A 15,327-nucleotide genomic window follows, 5' to 3' on the forward strand; every position below is an offset into this window, starting at 1 on the left:
GAGTTCATGCGCTAGCTAGCTTTTATTTGTTCAGTAGTTTGCTTTTTATTTTAGCTTTTGCTGGGCTAGCTATCCTTGCTAGTTTGTTGTTGAATATTGTGGGACTTATGCTAGATCTGCTTTCACTCACTAGCTAGGCTTTGCTAAGTAGACTATCTTTCTTTCACTGACTAGTTTTATATCATTCAATAGGTTACATTTTTCTTGCTAGTTAGCTTTCACTCACTAGTTGACCTTAGTTCAGTAGATTTGCTTTCTTTTCTTCATGGGTTTGTTTTCACTCTCACTTTTATTTATGTTAGCTTTTTTGCTCAGCTAGCTTTAACTCACTAGTTTGATTTTATTTGCTAGGTTACATTTCAGTCTCCAATCAGCTTTTACTAACTACAGTAATTTGCTTTTTCCTTTTTTATGTTAAGCTTTTGCTAGGTTAGCTTTTCACTCATTACTTTCAGTCAGTCGGTTTGATTTTTCTCTCTAATTCGCATTTACTCGCTAATCTACCTTCACTCACTCGACTAACTTCTTTTACTCAGTTTTGCTTTTACTTTACAAGTTGGAATTTACACTAGTTAGCTTTTATTTGTTCAATAGTTTGCTTTTTATTTTAGCTTTTGCTGGGCTAGCTTGACTTGCTAGTTTGTCATTAAATATTGTGTTAGCATTTGCTAGATCTACTTTCACTCACTAGCTAGGCTTTGCCAAGTAGACTATCTTTCTTTCACTGACTAGTTTTCTATCATTCAATAGGTTACATTTTTCTTGCTAGTTAGCTTTCACTCACTAGTTGACCTTAGTTCAGTAGATTCGCTTTATTTTCTTCACGGGTTTGTTTTCACTCTCACTTTAATTTATGTTAGCTTTTTTGCTTGGCTAGCTTTCACTTGCTAGTTTGATTCTATTTGCTAGGTTACATTTCAGTCTCTAATCAGCTTTTACTAACTACAGTAATTTGCTTTTTCCTTTTTTATGTTAAGATTTTGCGAGGTTAGCTTTTCACTCATTACTTTCAGTCAGTAGGTTTGATTTTTCTCTCTTGAATTAGCATTTACTCGCTAATCTACGGTACCTTCACTCACTAGACTAACTTCTTTCACTCAGTTTTGCTTTTACTTTGTAAGTTTGAGTTCATGCGCTCTAGCTTTTATTTGTTCAATAGTTTGCTTTTTATTTTAGCTTTTGCTGGGCTACCTATCCTTGCTAGTTTGTTGTTGAATATTGTGGGACTTATGCTAGATCTGCTTTCACTCACTAGCTAGGCTTTGCTAAGTAGACTATCTTTCTTTCACTGACTAGTTTTCTATCATTCAATAGGTTACATTTTTCTTGCTAGTTAGCTTTCGCTCACTAGTTGACCTTAGTTCAGTAGATTTGCTTTCTTTTCTTCATGGGTTTGTTTTCACTCTCACTTTTATTTATGTTAGCTTTTTTGCTCGGCTAGCTTTAACTCGCTAGTTTGATTTTATTTGCTAGGTTACATTTCAGTCTCCAATCAGCTTTTACTAACTACAGTAATTTGCTTTTTCCTTTTTTAAGTTAAGCTTTAGCTAGGTTAGCTTTTCACTCATTACTTTCAGTCAGTCGGTTTGATTTTTCTCTCTAATTCGCATTTACTCGCTAATCTACCTTCACTCACTCGACTAACTTCTTTTATTCAGTTTTGCTTTTACTTTACAAGTTGGAATTTACACTAGTTAGGTTTTATTTGTTCAATAGTTTGCTTTTTATTTTAGCTTTTGCTGGGCTAGCTTGACTTGCTAGTTTGTCATTAAATATTGTGTTATCATTTGCTAGATCTACTTTCACTCACTAGCTTGACATCACTAAGTAGATTAGCTTTCTTTTACTGACTAGTTTTCTATCACTCAATAGGTTACATTTTTCTTGATAGTTAGCTTTCGCTCACTAGTTGACCTTAGTTCAGTAGATTCGCTTTCTTTTCTTCACGGGTTTGTTTTCACTCTCACTTTATGTTAGCTTTTTTGCTTAGCTAGCTTTCACTTGCTTGTTTGATTCTATTTGCTAGGTTACATTTCAGTCTCTAATCAGCTTTTACTAACTACAGTAATTTGCTTTTTCCTTTTTTATATTAAGATTTTGCGAGGTTAGCTTTTCACTCATTACTTTCAGTCAGTATAGGTTTGATTTTTCTCTTTCGAATTAGCATTTACTCGCTAATCTACGGTACCTTCACTCACTAGACTAGCTTCTTTCACTCAGTTTTGCTTTTACTTTGTAAGTCTGAGTTCATGCGCTAGCTAGCTTTTATTTGTTCAATAGTTTGCTTTTTATTTTAGCTTTTGCTGGGCTAGCTATCCTTGCTAGTTTGTTGTTGAATATTGTGGGACTTATGCTAGATCTGCTTTCACTCACTAGCTAGGCTTTGCTAAGTAGACTATCTTTCTTTCACTGACTAGTTTTATATCATTCAATAGGTTAGATTTATCTTTCTGGTTAGCTTTTGCTCACTAGTTGACCTTGCACTGCTTTTACACAGGCAGCGGGAACAAGTTGCACCCACTTTCCTTCGTGTTTACACACTCACTCTCTATCGCAGGCAAACTGGAGGTTAAAGAAAAAAGCCCTTCCCATGCCATCAAGGCACATTGGATGGCACCAATCTCCATTTCTGTAGCCCTCGGCCTCTTGCCTATTACATCGCTAGGGTTACAGTGGGGGGCTGGTCCTCTGGTAACCGCGAGTGTTTGATTCCCTACTCGCATCTGTATTGTGATGCCTCGCCAGATGGCACCATTTTTATTTGGTATGACCTGACTGCAAGTAGAACTCATGGTCTCCCAGTCAAGAGGCAGACACGCTAAGCCCTAGGCCAACTCTTTGAGTTGAAGGTTTAAGAGTTAAACAAAAGTTTTGCATGCACAAATCAGTGATCAGAAGCTTGTTTTTAACTGCGGCCCGATTTGTCCAAATCCAACAGCGCATCTCACCACAACTGGATAAGAATGTTCTTCTTTAGTCCACTTATTGTAGCGATTGGTTTGGAAATCGCTCGACTCCATCGTTTAAAGGTGGAGAAGTTTGACAAGGAAAAGCACTCGAGAAGAACTGGCCACTGAATTGTTTTTTCACTGAAGCGGTCTTGTCTGGATGATAAATGACCCTACCACACACGTGTAAGCTCTTCCTACTTGCCTCCAGTTGTGTTTAGATGGTAAGCAGGAACAAGTTGCGTCTGGACCAAGATGTTCCGGAACAAGTTGCATCCACCGGTGTGAGATTGTTCCAGAACAAATCATGTTTAGATGGGCAGTTGTGCTGGGGCAACTTGTTCTGGCGCAAGTGCCCATGTAAAAGCAGCTTTAGCTAATGAGATTAGCTTTCTTTCATTCGCAGGTTTGTTTTCACTCTCACTTATTTATTCACGTACTAGTTTAACTTTATTCAGTATGGCAACATTTCAGTCTCTGACTTTTACCACCTACAGTAATTTGATTTTTCCTTTATGTTCAGATTTAGCTAGGTTAGCTTTTCACTCATTACTTTCAGTCAGTAGGTTTGATTTTTCTCTCTAATTAGCATTTACTCACTAATCTACTGTTACTTACTAGATGAGCTTTTTTCACTCAGGTTTGCTTTTACTTTGTAAGCTGGAGTTTACACTAGTTAGCTTTTATTCGTTCAATAGTTTGCTTTTTATTTTAGCTTTTGCTGGGCGAGCTTTACTTGCTAGTTTGTCATTAAATATTGTGTTAACTTTCACTAGATCTGCGTTCACTCACTTTCTTTCACTGACTAGTTTTCTATCACTCAATAGGTTACATTTTTCTTGCTAGTTAGCTTTCGCTCACTAGTTGACCTTAGTTCAGTAGATTCGCTTTCTTTTCTTCACAGGTTTGTTTTCACTCTCACTTTTATTTATGTTAGCTTTTTTTTTGCTCAGCTAGCTTTCACTTGCTAGTTTGATTTTATTTGCTAGGTTACATTTCAGTCTCTAATCAGCTTTTACTAACTACAGTAATTTGCTTTTTCCTTTTTTATGTTAAGATTTTGCGAGGTTAGCTTTTCACTCATTACTTTCAGTCAGTAGGTTTGATTTTTCTCTCTAATTTGCATTTACTCGCTAATCTACCTTCACTCACTAGACTAGCTTCTTTTTTTCCTCATTCAGTTTTGCTTCTTCTTTGTAAATTGGATTTTATGCTCTAGTGAGCCTATAGTTGTAGCTTTCACTGTTAGCACTATTAGCTTTCATTTGCTAGGTTAGCTTTCTCTTGCTAGTTTTCCTTAGCTCATTACATTAGCTTTTCACTCGGTAGGTTACATTTCTTCAGCTAGTTTCGTAGTTTGTTTTTGCTCAATGTGTTAGATTTTCCTCGTTTACATTTGCTCACGAGATTAGCTTTCTTTTCTTCACAGGTTTACTTTCACTTGGTAGATTAGCTTTTACTCTATTGTTAGCTGCTTTTGCTAACAATAGTGTTAGCTTTTCTGAGGTTAGCTTTCACTCAGCAGTTAGTTTCCACCTGCTCAGTTGATCGCTCAGACTCAAAGAAACCGTTCAAGCATTAATGTCTTTTATAAAAGCCGTGAGGGCTGAACGAATGATATCTTGTGTTTGTGCACAAAGTTGACATCAGGTTATTTTCCACATAAAGTTTAACGCCATCAAAAGTGAAGAAATTCTCTCAAAGCACCCAGTACAGAAGTTGGAAAAGTGGCTAATTATCCACACTTTGTCGTGAACATCATGGCCACAGGATCGATATTAACTTCATTAGAAAGCAATCACAGATTTCGGCTTCCTGGGGCTTTCATTTTCTCAGTGATTTTGACTGAATGGATTCTAAATAGTACTTTCCAGAACAGCTTGAGTTTCTGCTTCAGGTGTGTTCGGAGCAGGATGAGGATGTAAATGTGGAGCAGACCGGCAGTGTTCTCTGAACTCTGGCACGCGGGACGTACGTTTAAAATGTGGTAAAGAAACAGATGAAAAAAGCTGGAAAAAAAAGTGATCTGAAGGAGAGAAGAAGAGTCCTCCAGGGATCCTCTGTCCTTTCCTCTCATTTCCTTTCCGCTCCATCTCTCTCTCTCTCTCACACACACACACACCTTGTCTTTTTCTTTATCCAGTTCAGGAAAGGCGAGGCAAAGTAATTCACAAAGTATTCTTCAGACACTCGGTCACTCCAAGTCTCTCACCAACTCCCTGCTTCCTGAACCCATCTATTTCTTTCTCTTTTTTTGGTAAATGTGAACACTAACCATACTGGAAAAGAACACACTGTCTCAGGATATTTTGCACGCCTCAGAGGGGCAATGTCTCATCCGAAGCCTCTAATCTCCATTATAAGCCTTGCTTTAGCTGGGAATTACAAGCGCTTAGCTTCCTGATTAGATCGCTGTATGCTACACTAGATAAACTCAACAAATGTCGAAAAAAAACCCAAAAAACGGGATAGAAGCAGTTGAGATGGAAAGAAAACACTCTCTAACTGTGTCTCAATTATCTCAGAGCTGCAGAATTTCGATTCAGGTGACACTTTGGAGAACACAAAGTACACAGTGTCGAGAGTCATCAGTACGAGTGTTTCCCTGGCAGCAGATACACCTTTACACGCAAGCAGCTTCGCATATAATAATAATAATAATAATAATAATAATAATAATAATAATATGGCAAATTCAGGAATAAAATACTCTGTGTCATGCTCTTATAGAAACATAATCAATGACAGAGGAGTGTGATGAAGTGGAGTTCCACCACCACCCTGAAGTTGATTCTTTTCCAATAACAGCGTGTCCTTGTGTGTTTTATCTTAAAGTGCATATCACAGGCAAATTCAGGAGCAAGATCAATGTAATTCTCCTATTTTATATTAAACTTTGGTCAAATATCTGTCGCATTTTGCATTTTGTGCCATTTTTTTTACCTTGCGCAATACCAGAAAAATTCAGTTGAAATCGAGCCATTTGAGGCGAATTGGTCCGCCTCTGAAAAAAATTGGCATTTGGATTTCCCGGCAAACACTGATTTTCGTGACGTCGCGTGCGGGACGCCTCCCTCTGAATCCTACGTCAGCGCTGGTTTGTTTATGAGAAAACGACCTGGTGGTTTTCTGCAAATTTCTTCAACGTTATCACGTAATTATTAAAATGGTTAACAGATGTATCGTAGGAGGGTGTAGCAACACCAATCATGATGGGATTAGTACTCATCGTTTTCCAAAAGACCGGACGATGAGAGAGAAACGGGAGCGCTTGGTCTACACAGGCTGTGCACTGAAACTGTGCAAAGCTCGCGCAGCCTGCTGGCGCTTCCGCAGGTGACGTCACGAATCTGGCTCCAGACTCCCTTGGGATTTTTCCAGACGCGCTTTGTTATTTTATTTTTCTCTGCTGTAGACAGATGGCCTTGTGCAAAATTACCCTTCTGGATGAGTGTGTAAAGGGACATACTTTCATATTAAAAAAACGAAATTGGCCCACAATATACACTTTAAGGCTCGACCGATAAATGATTCATCACCGATACTGTTAACAATAAAAAGGGTCTGTGATTTCTGATAACCGGTATTATCAGCTGATACCCACCACTCAAAAAAAAAAAAAAACACTACAAGCATGTCTTCATTCAAATAGAAATGTATTAAAATATTGAATTGTACAAAAATAGTCAAGTAGGCCAAATTTTCATGGAAAAAAATGATAATCAATGGTCTTTAATTAAATAAGATATATATACATATCTTATTTTACATGGCAAAGCAGAAGGCATATTTTATATATACACTAAAAATGAATCAAAGAAACACATAGCAAATTCTATACGCTGGTAATTACACAACTAATTCATATTTAAATATAATTCTATTAAAGAATGAGTTCTTAAATCTATCTGGATGAACTTTAGGGCATGGTGACTGACTGGTTCTTTCTTAGATTGTATGTCGTCTTCTTAATTTGTGGAAGCAGGAGGTACAGAGGGTCATTGTTCATCATTTTCAGTTTATTGAAGATGTTCCTATCTTATCTTTCTAACAGCACGTTTCTCTCGCTGATCTACTTTCGCTTGTAACAGCTGTCAAAAATATATATATATATATTTGTCCAAAAGATAAAATAACTATTTATCTGAGAACATGTACAATTAGTAGTTATGTGTTTTCTCAGAACGGTATAGTTTACTTAATTAGAAAAAAAAAGTTTAAACCATCTTCATCACTCAAATATAGCATATATGCAGCATTAATATAATGATGAAATACTTTAGGATTCTTTACTTTATTCATTTATTTATATTTATAGAAACTACAAAATTATTTCAATTAAAAAAAAACAAATATGATTTCTACACATGTGCAACTTTTCTTTTTTAATAGCGGAACAGTTTCGTCTGGTCGACTCTCCGACTCTCGTGTCTGCTTGGGTCAGCTGATTGTTATGATTTGTGTTGTTCCAAACGTGTCAGAAGCAGTGCAGTTTCAGAGTGCCCTCTGGTGGACAAATTATGCAATGACAACACTCATAACATAGTTCAAGCGTATGGCCTTTCGATTTCATAAAATCTGTGAAATTTAGTTCCATCTGAAATGTGGTGATTGCGATATCTGTTTATTTCTGTAATATCTCACAAAATATCAGGCCATTCTGTGGCTGGGAAGTTATTTAATTTGAGGGGATTAAAGCAAATAATGTGCATGAAATTGCTCGCGTCGCGCAGTCAAGCAGACAGAGGAAGTCCGTGTGCGCATGCGCAGGTTTACCTTCTTCTTCTTCTTCTTTTGGGTTTTACGGCAGCTGGCATCCACAGTGTTGCATTACTGCCATCTACAGGTTTACCTTTGAGCGTGCGCTGACAGTTCCATTATTCTGTCGCTAAACGAACAGCTGATCACACCGAGGTGCTCGCTGAGCGCCCATATTTATTAGTTTGGTCCTGCATTTCCTTTCCTTCATATATAATATAACGTCTTTTCTTCTCACCTTCCGTTACTGTAGTCGGTCTTTCACGTTTCATTCGCACACTCACGTCCTCCATGTTCCTCTCCTGTTTCAAATTTGTATCCCACAATGCCTTGCGTGAACGGGGAAAGCCCACCACACGATGCATGACGTAGTATCTTGTATTGGGTCATGATGAAGCAGGAAAAAATAGCGGAGGATTTAGGGTCATGCGGAGATAAATTCATTAATTGGTCTGTAAAAAAAAAACACTAATAAAATTGGAAGTCTGTGATTTGAATTCAGTAGCTTTCGGTCACTAAACAAAAATAATTGTGTGTCGGGGAAAATTCTTTTCATGACGTACACTTGAACAATCTGAAAGGCAGTCTAGCTTTAAAGGATCCACCTTCTGTCTTTCTGTTTCTTTTTTGTCATTTATCAGCTGCTATCAAGAGGCAATTAGTTCATATTGGCCAATAATATCGGGACACCGGTGAATCAGGTAAGCCTTACTGTATTCCTTGAACACCACAGCAATGTGGTATTCAACAACTACAATCGTTTATTAACTAAAGATTACGTCATACTTTTGATCCATTTATAGTGACTGTTAGTGTTGTGGATTGTCCATGAAACTCTAAACTCTTTCCTGAAGAAGCTGACGACACTCTTTGCAGAAAATGTTGCAGCTTGAATGAAATGAACGCTATACACACAAAATGACAATCTATACAATAAACACAAAGGTTCTATGTAGAATCCAATAACAGGGTTTCCTTCCCATGAGGATTTTGGTTCGATATTAAAATATATATCACACATTTTCTAAATATTTTCCAGATTACTGATACAGTAGAAGTGATAAATACAGTAGAACCAAAACTTCCAGAATTGAGACCACCGCGATACTCGGCTCTCGCTCTTCAGCTCTGTAAACACTCCCTATTTCTTTGATTCATCGTGTCGTTATATTTCATCATCACACTCAGTGTACGCGATCACAAGTCTAGTTTTGTACAAAAACTTCTCTCTGTGCGTCACTGCTCCCGTGGGATCCATATCTGATGTAGAAATTCAGAAGCTAACGAAGATACCTGGGCAGCAAAAGAGGCCAAAAATAAAATAAGGGCTTGGTAATGTGCTCTGAGTCTCCGAGTCTCCGAATCTGTGTCTGCTTCTTTTGTGCTATATTTATCTCAAGCCTTCCTTTCTCCCATGTGTTCCAAGTCGATCACCCAAAAAGTGTGGATGATGATGCCTCATTAACCTCATCACTCTATGTGATGTGGAGGAACCTGGCCTTCTTGGGCTTCCATGCTTGGGCTGATCCAGACCTTACCTCCTGCTGGGGGGCAGAGTGTTGGCGAGCGCCGTGTGCTCAGTGCGTAGCTCCTGGCATCAGGGCATCAAGTGCAGTATGGCGAAGATGGGCAACATATGGTCTCATTATTAAGGCCTCCTGGTGGATCTGCTTGCTGGGGAGAGGCCACGAGTGCCAGTCTGGTTATGTAAATGTGGAGCTGCCAAACTGCCAAAGGGCCGAGTTTCAGATAAAAAATGTTCATCCTTAAAGATCATGTGTTTTTTTTTTGTTTGTTTTTTGGGTTTTTTTGTCTGCTACCGGTATGTCTTGCAAAAAAAAAAAACCCACACACACACACATTTGGCCAATTTACGCATGTATACATCTCACATAACCATGACATAAAATCCAGGCTTTTGTCTAAACGGGGGAACAGGGGCGCTGCGCCCTCTTACTCTCGGCGTGCGCCCCCTTACCGACTCCGTGAAAACATCCCAGCAACACCACATGACACTGTGTCTGATCATCAAATACGTTATAATTGCTCCAGAAATATTCCAATCATAGTAGATACACCGCCAGACGGTGCAAAAACAATCCGAATTGGCGTTTTCCAGACTGAGGCGCCATGTTGTTTACTTGTCGCGGCTGATCTCGCGAGATTTGACATGGGTTACATACAAGGTCAGCTGACTTGTAGAGCGAGATTTCTCGAGACTGAATGACCTTTCACCCACCGGCGCGGGAGCTTTTGACAGAAGTAGTTCGCGAGTTGTTTTTGTTGACACTTGGGCATTTAAAGATGTCGTCCCGCGGCACGAAACGGAAGAAAGCCAAAGACTGTCCGGGGCAGAAGAAGATTACTTCTTTCTTTTTCAATGTTGACAGACAATTTGTTACAATTTCCCTCTCAGATAGCCTCAGAATGTCCCATTGGAGCATTTTTCAAAGGCTTTGCATGGCGGGGGGGGGACAACCGGCACCATCTCCCCCCCCCCCCCCCCCCCGCTTCGCTCCCTCGCCATGGTGAGCGCCCTCATACTAAATTTTTCTAGAAAAAACCCTGAAATCCGTCTGAGTTTGGACATTTTGTGAACGGAAACTTGGTGTCAAAAATGAATCCGGAAAATTCGACCAGATCTCACAAAGCTTGACCAGGCAAGATCAATACGGTTGTGTTTTGATCGATTACAATGAAATAAAATTGTACAAAGTTCGAACGCGGCGGCACGGTGGTGTAGTGGTTAGCGCTGTTGCCTCACAGCAAGAAGGTCCTGGGTTCGAGCCCCGGGGCCGGCGAGGGCCTTTCTGTGTGGAGTTTGCATGTTCTCCCCGTGTCCGCGTGGGTTTCCTCCGGGTGCTCCGGTTTCCCCCACAGTCCAAAGACATGCAGGTTAGGTTAACTGGTGACTCTAAATTGACCGTAGGTGTGAATGTGAGTGTGAATGGTTGTCTGTGTCTATGTGTCAGCCCTGTGATGACCTGGCGGCTTGTCCAGGGTGTACCCCGCCTTTCGCCCGTAGTCAGCTGGGATAGGATCCAGCTTGCCTGCGACCCTGTAGAACAGGATAAAGCGGCTAGAGATAATGAGATGAGATGAAAGTTCGAACGCTGTTAAATGACTGATTCTGATTGGTCAGAAGGTCTTGATTAATTAATTTTCCAGAAATAACAGCCGCTCTAACAGAAGTTAAGACCGCAAAGCAAATTGCAGCTTTAGGTGACTTTACATGAATGCACTTGTTCTAGTACTATGTTCCACAATGTAGTGATGTTTTCTGGAACGAGATGTTTATTTCACGTTTGTGGAAGGAGTCTCCAGTGTCAGTGCTTTTGAAGAGTAAAGTAAAGCATACATTTAGGATTTCTGTCATTTCCAAATGTGGAGTTATATATATATAATGTTTTGTGGGTTTTCTTTTTTCTTATTATGAGATAGAGAGAGAGAGAGAGAGAGAGAGAGAGAGAGAGAGAGAAGTTCCAGCTATGCTTTCTAGCTAAATCTTGATATTGGCTTGATCGCTACACCAACAAATCAATTACTATTAGTGAAAATAATGATCATACTCGGCTAATATTTACTTCTGGCTCTGGTACACAGGTTCTCTCTCAACGTAACGTCAATATCATTACAATTTCTGTCGATATCTAGTTATACAGTCCTACATGAGTATGAGCGCTCATCCTGGTGAGTATTTGCTCTGAAAAGAGTTTTCAAATAAATAACGTTTTCTCCTCCTCCGACGTCTCCTCATGACATCATCAGCGTGATCTCAAACACTCCACCTTCAGATAATCACTCGACCCGATTAGCACGATCGCCTGCCCTGGATTAGGGACGAGATCTGAACTGAGATGTGTTCAGCATCGGTGTGATAAGTATGCAGATTGAAACATAGGACCATGATGTGAATGGAGCGTAGAAGACAAAAACAAAAAACCTAGCAGCGTGATCAGGAGGAGGAAAAAAAACAGACAGATAGAAATAACAGGCCACTAAGGCATGCAAATCAGGGAGAGATTAATGACGGACTTGCTTTTGAACACTGTAGCAGCTCAGCTGATGACAAGGGTGAGAAACGCTGCACTTTATGAATACAAACTCGGATTATCAATAATAACATGCGCCCCCTAGTGGTCGAGAGAACTTTTTTTTTTCCTTTTTCCTTTTGCTTGCCTGAAAAGCCTGCAGCTTTTCTTGCTTTTTCTGGTCCTTTCCTTTCACACAACTTGAAGGCTATAAAGAGTTTCCAGGTGGCATAACATTCACTACACTGTTTATATTCTTTAGAGAGATTAAAAAAGGAATCAAATAAAACAATAAATTAGATGAAGGGGTCGAGAGAGAGAGAGAGAGAGAGAGAGAGAGAGAGAGAGAGAGAGGTTTTACTGCAGGGAGACGCAGGCACTCATTGATTACGTTCAGTAAATATTAATAAGCAAGTGTAACTTTTTCCCTTTTCTCTCACACACACACACACACACACACGTTCATAACTTCATTACGCTGTTCCATGTCAGAAGGAGATCTGGACAAACCTTAAACAAGCCCCTGTTATTGTACCAAATGTGCTTAATGGCCCAAGCACAGGCACGCTCATAATATTCATCAGCAGTGTGTGTGTGTGGGGATGAATATGCGATGCGCAGAGCCACACTGCAGACACTCACCAATCTATTGAATGCTAATTAAGTCATGGGTAAGTCAGATTGTGTCGACATGGTCTCTGTTGGTGCATTGGAGAAAATATTACACTGATATAGGAGCTCTTTTCAGAGCGTGTGTGTGTGTGTGTGTGTGTGTGTGTGTAGGCTACAAGTTGGCATTAGGATGCTCGATGTATCCACTGATGCTGGAATGAAACCCATGGAACTTGACACTAATAATATTTTTATACAGAAATGGATCTCATCTCATCCCACATCAGAAGCCGTAGGGTTCACGTTCAATCTTTTTTTTTTTAATAGAAATTAGTGATTAGCGAGTTGCCTGTTTTATGATTCTATAGAAATATAGGCTTTATTAATCAACTAGTAGCACAGTATAGATAGATGTTCATGGCTTGTGTCGAAACCTCCAGGTTAATTAGGTGTTAATTATTAAGATTCTAATTAAGTGTAAACCCCATGATAAACTGTACACACATGTTTATCACATGCAGCCTGCTCTGAGACTCCATTTAGCGCCATGTGTGATTAGATAAACGCAATAATAGCAATAATAATAATAATAATAATAATAATAATAATAATGTGAGTTGGGTTTAGGTTTTATATTCCTTTATAAACAGAAAAGGATTAGGGTGGTGGGGAAAAAAGACGAATAGAAATGTTATTTTAAAAGTACCTGAGAAATACAAAGAATAAACTCTCAGAGCTTTGCGTAAAGCGGGCTTACCGTCACTTTCCCTGCGCGTGCTCCCAGTGTGAACGCAAAGATCCGGTGGTCCGAGTTTAAACCCGTTGCCTCTGATTCCTCCAAACAGAAGAACAAGAAAGAAAGAATGAATGAAAGAAAGAAGTAGGTGACTGCTGCTGCGCTCCAGACGGAGCCACGCGCAACGCAAAGCCGCAAAACTGGAGCGTCTGGCGGTCGCGCACGCACGAGGTTTTCCCACACGCAAGGTTTCCCCGCACGCGAGGGAGGTTTTCCCGCACGCCTACGAGCGCGACACCGCGACAATGAGCTCCATTGAAGAGTCGCAGCTGCAGAGAAGCTCGGCCAGGGGACACACACACACACACACACACACACTCTCTCACTCACTCACACATACGCATGCACACACACGCGCTCTCGGTCTCTCTTTCTCTCTCTCTCTTTTTCTCATAAACACACACGCATACACAGCACGGCTCCGATACACACTCTGTCACAGGCAGAGCCAAAAGTGTCGCTCGTCGATCGCTGCTTCTGTTCTGATGCGAGATTCGAGACCGAATCGGCCCTCTGAACGAATCATTCTGCTGAATCGATTTGCACTGAATCACACACACACACACTCCTGCAATACAAAGTCGCTCCTTTAATCACTTCTTCATTTAGCGTGCTATTATAATCGCTACGCTGTCACTTCTCCCACTGTTTCAACCTGACAACGCCTGCCTTATATTGTGTCTTATTTATCTTTAACTCAATCGACGTAAACAAGAATCAACACCCAAATAGCGAACGGAAAAGTTCAATAACAGCGTGAACGTTAGGCAAGAAGAATGGAAAGTTTTATTGTCAAAGTCAACGTCGCAGATGGAGATCTGAGCGAATCAAAAGTCAAAAAGGAGTCAATTGAGTTAAAAAGACTGATTCACTCCGCATCGATTCACTTGAAACGAATCACTCTGCGTGTGAATATCGCTGCAAAAGTATTGTTTATATTGTTTCTTTCAGTGCATCATTAGATCTGATGCACTGATGAAAAAAGTGCGAGTTCACCTAATTAAAAAAAATTCATTTTTATAATTTCTGAAACCTTTAACACACCAATTAAATTTACTATTTATTCGTATTGTTTATTTATATTGTGTATTTCAGGTTCAAGGGCGTCAGAGTTGATGTTGCAGTGATGTAAGGGGACTAAAAAGGGTACTAAAGTGTACCCTGTCACCAGGCTGGTACTGTTACGTGTTGTACCTTTAAACGCAAATATAGACATAGAGTACCTTTAAAAAACAAAGAGCTCAGGTAACTTTTAGAGTAAAGCCTTAATGGTACAGCACTTTCACCCTTTTAGGTTCAAGTACTAAAGGTACAAAAGGTACCTTGCTTGTTTTCTGAGAGTGTAGCTTATAGGGATTGTAAGGTATTAAGCCATGATGCACAGGTTTCTGGTTTCTGTTGTCGTTTTGCGTCAAATAGAAGTGATTAAAAAAATCAGAAGGAGAAGAAAAAAATCACAATCGTAAATGGTCTTTGCGATTAAAGTTAGCTTTTTGACGGATCTCGAAAGCGTTGGCACGGCGATTTCGATCGCATGCAGCACAATAGCCGTGAGTTAAATGCGAAAAAATGTTTTCCTTTAAATTTTGCGAAATTTTGTCGAATCGTTTGAAACAAAACAGAAACGCCTCATGTGAGCGAATCAACGTTTTTCTTGCAATGTTTCAGAGTTTTGTTTTTTTCAAAATTCACAAAATTCTTCCCATTGAATGAAAACTCAGAGGTGAATTAACTGTTAAACTGTTGTGTCTTTCTTTGTCTTTGTCGTTTCTTTTCTTTTTTTTTAACCTTGTTTTGGTGCTACGAGTTAAATTTCACTGTGAAAATATCTTCCCTCTGTGCAAGAAGGATTGACAGACAGAGAAGGAAAGTGAACAAAAGAGAGTGTGTGTATCTGAGTGAGAAATAAAGATAATTCTGTGTGTGAGTGTGTGTGAGAGAGACAGAGAGACGGACAAGTCGTTAATGGAGTAATTGCATTTTTCCCTGAGTCGCTCCTCTCGCTGTGACAGGCTCAGTGGCCAGCGCCCGTGTCGAAAAAGCGTGACAGAAATGGAGTGTGTTGTTAATTCATCTGTCACTTAGCTTATGCACCATTGTTGTCTCTGAGTGAGTGAGGCTGTGAGTCAGAGCGCGTGTGTGAGAGGAATTATGAAGAACGACGCTCGTATCTATGTGCAGA

The 15,327-nt window shown here is 39.7% G+C and overlaps 1 protein-coding gene across 2 annotated transcripts in view; it reads right to left on the bottom strand.

Moving 5' to 3' along the window:
• cdh7a (cadherin 7a) overlaps positions 1–13,724 on the bottom strand; it is a 449,735-nt gene extending 436,011 nt beyond the window's left edge. Inside the window, exon 1 of one of the 2 annotated variants that reach the window (XR_009651290.1) lies at positions 13,107–13,724. The gene's annotated coding sequence lies outside the window, so the exon portion shown is untranslated. The remainder of the gene's footprint in view (positions 1–13,106) is intronic. The other variant, XM_060905638.1, reaches the window with a different exon arrangement.
• Positions 13,725–15,327: the final 1,603 nt, after the last annotated feature.

The sequence above is a fragment of the Neoarius graeffei genome, chromosome 23 (genome assembly GCF_027579695.1).
Source record: "Neoarius graeffei isolate fNeoGra1 chromosome 23, fNeoGra1.pri, whole genome shotgun sequence".
Classification (NCBI taxonomy): domain Eukaryota; kingdom Metazoa; phylum Chordata; class Actinopteri; order Siluriformes; family Ariidae; genus Neoarius; species Neoarius graeffei.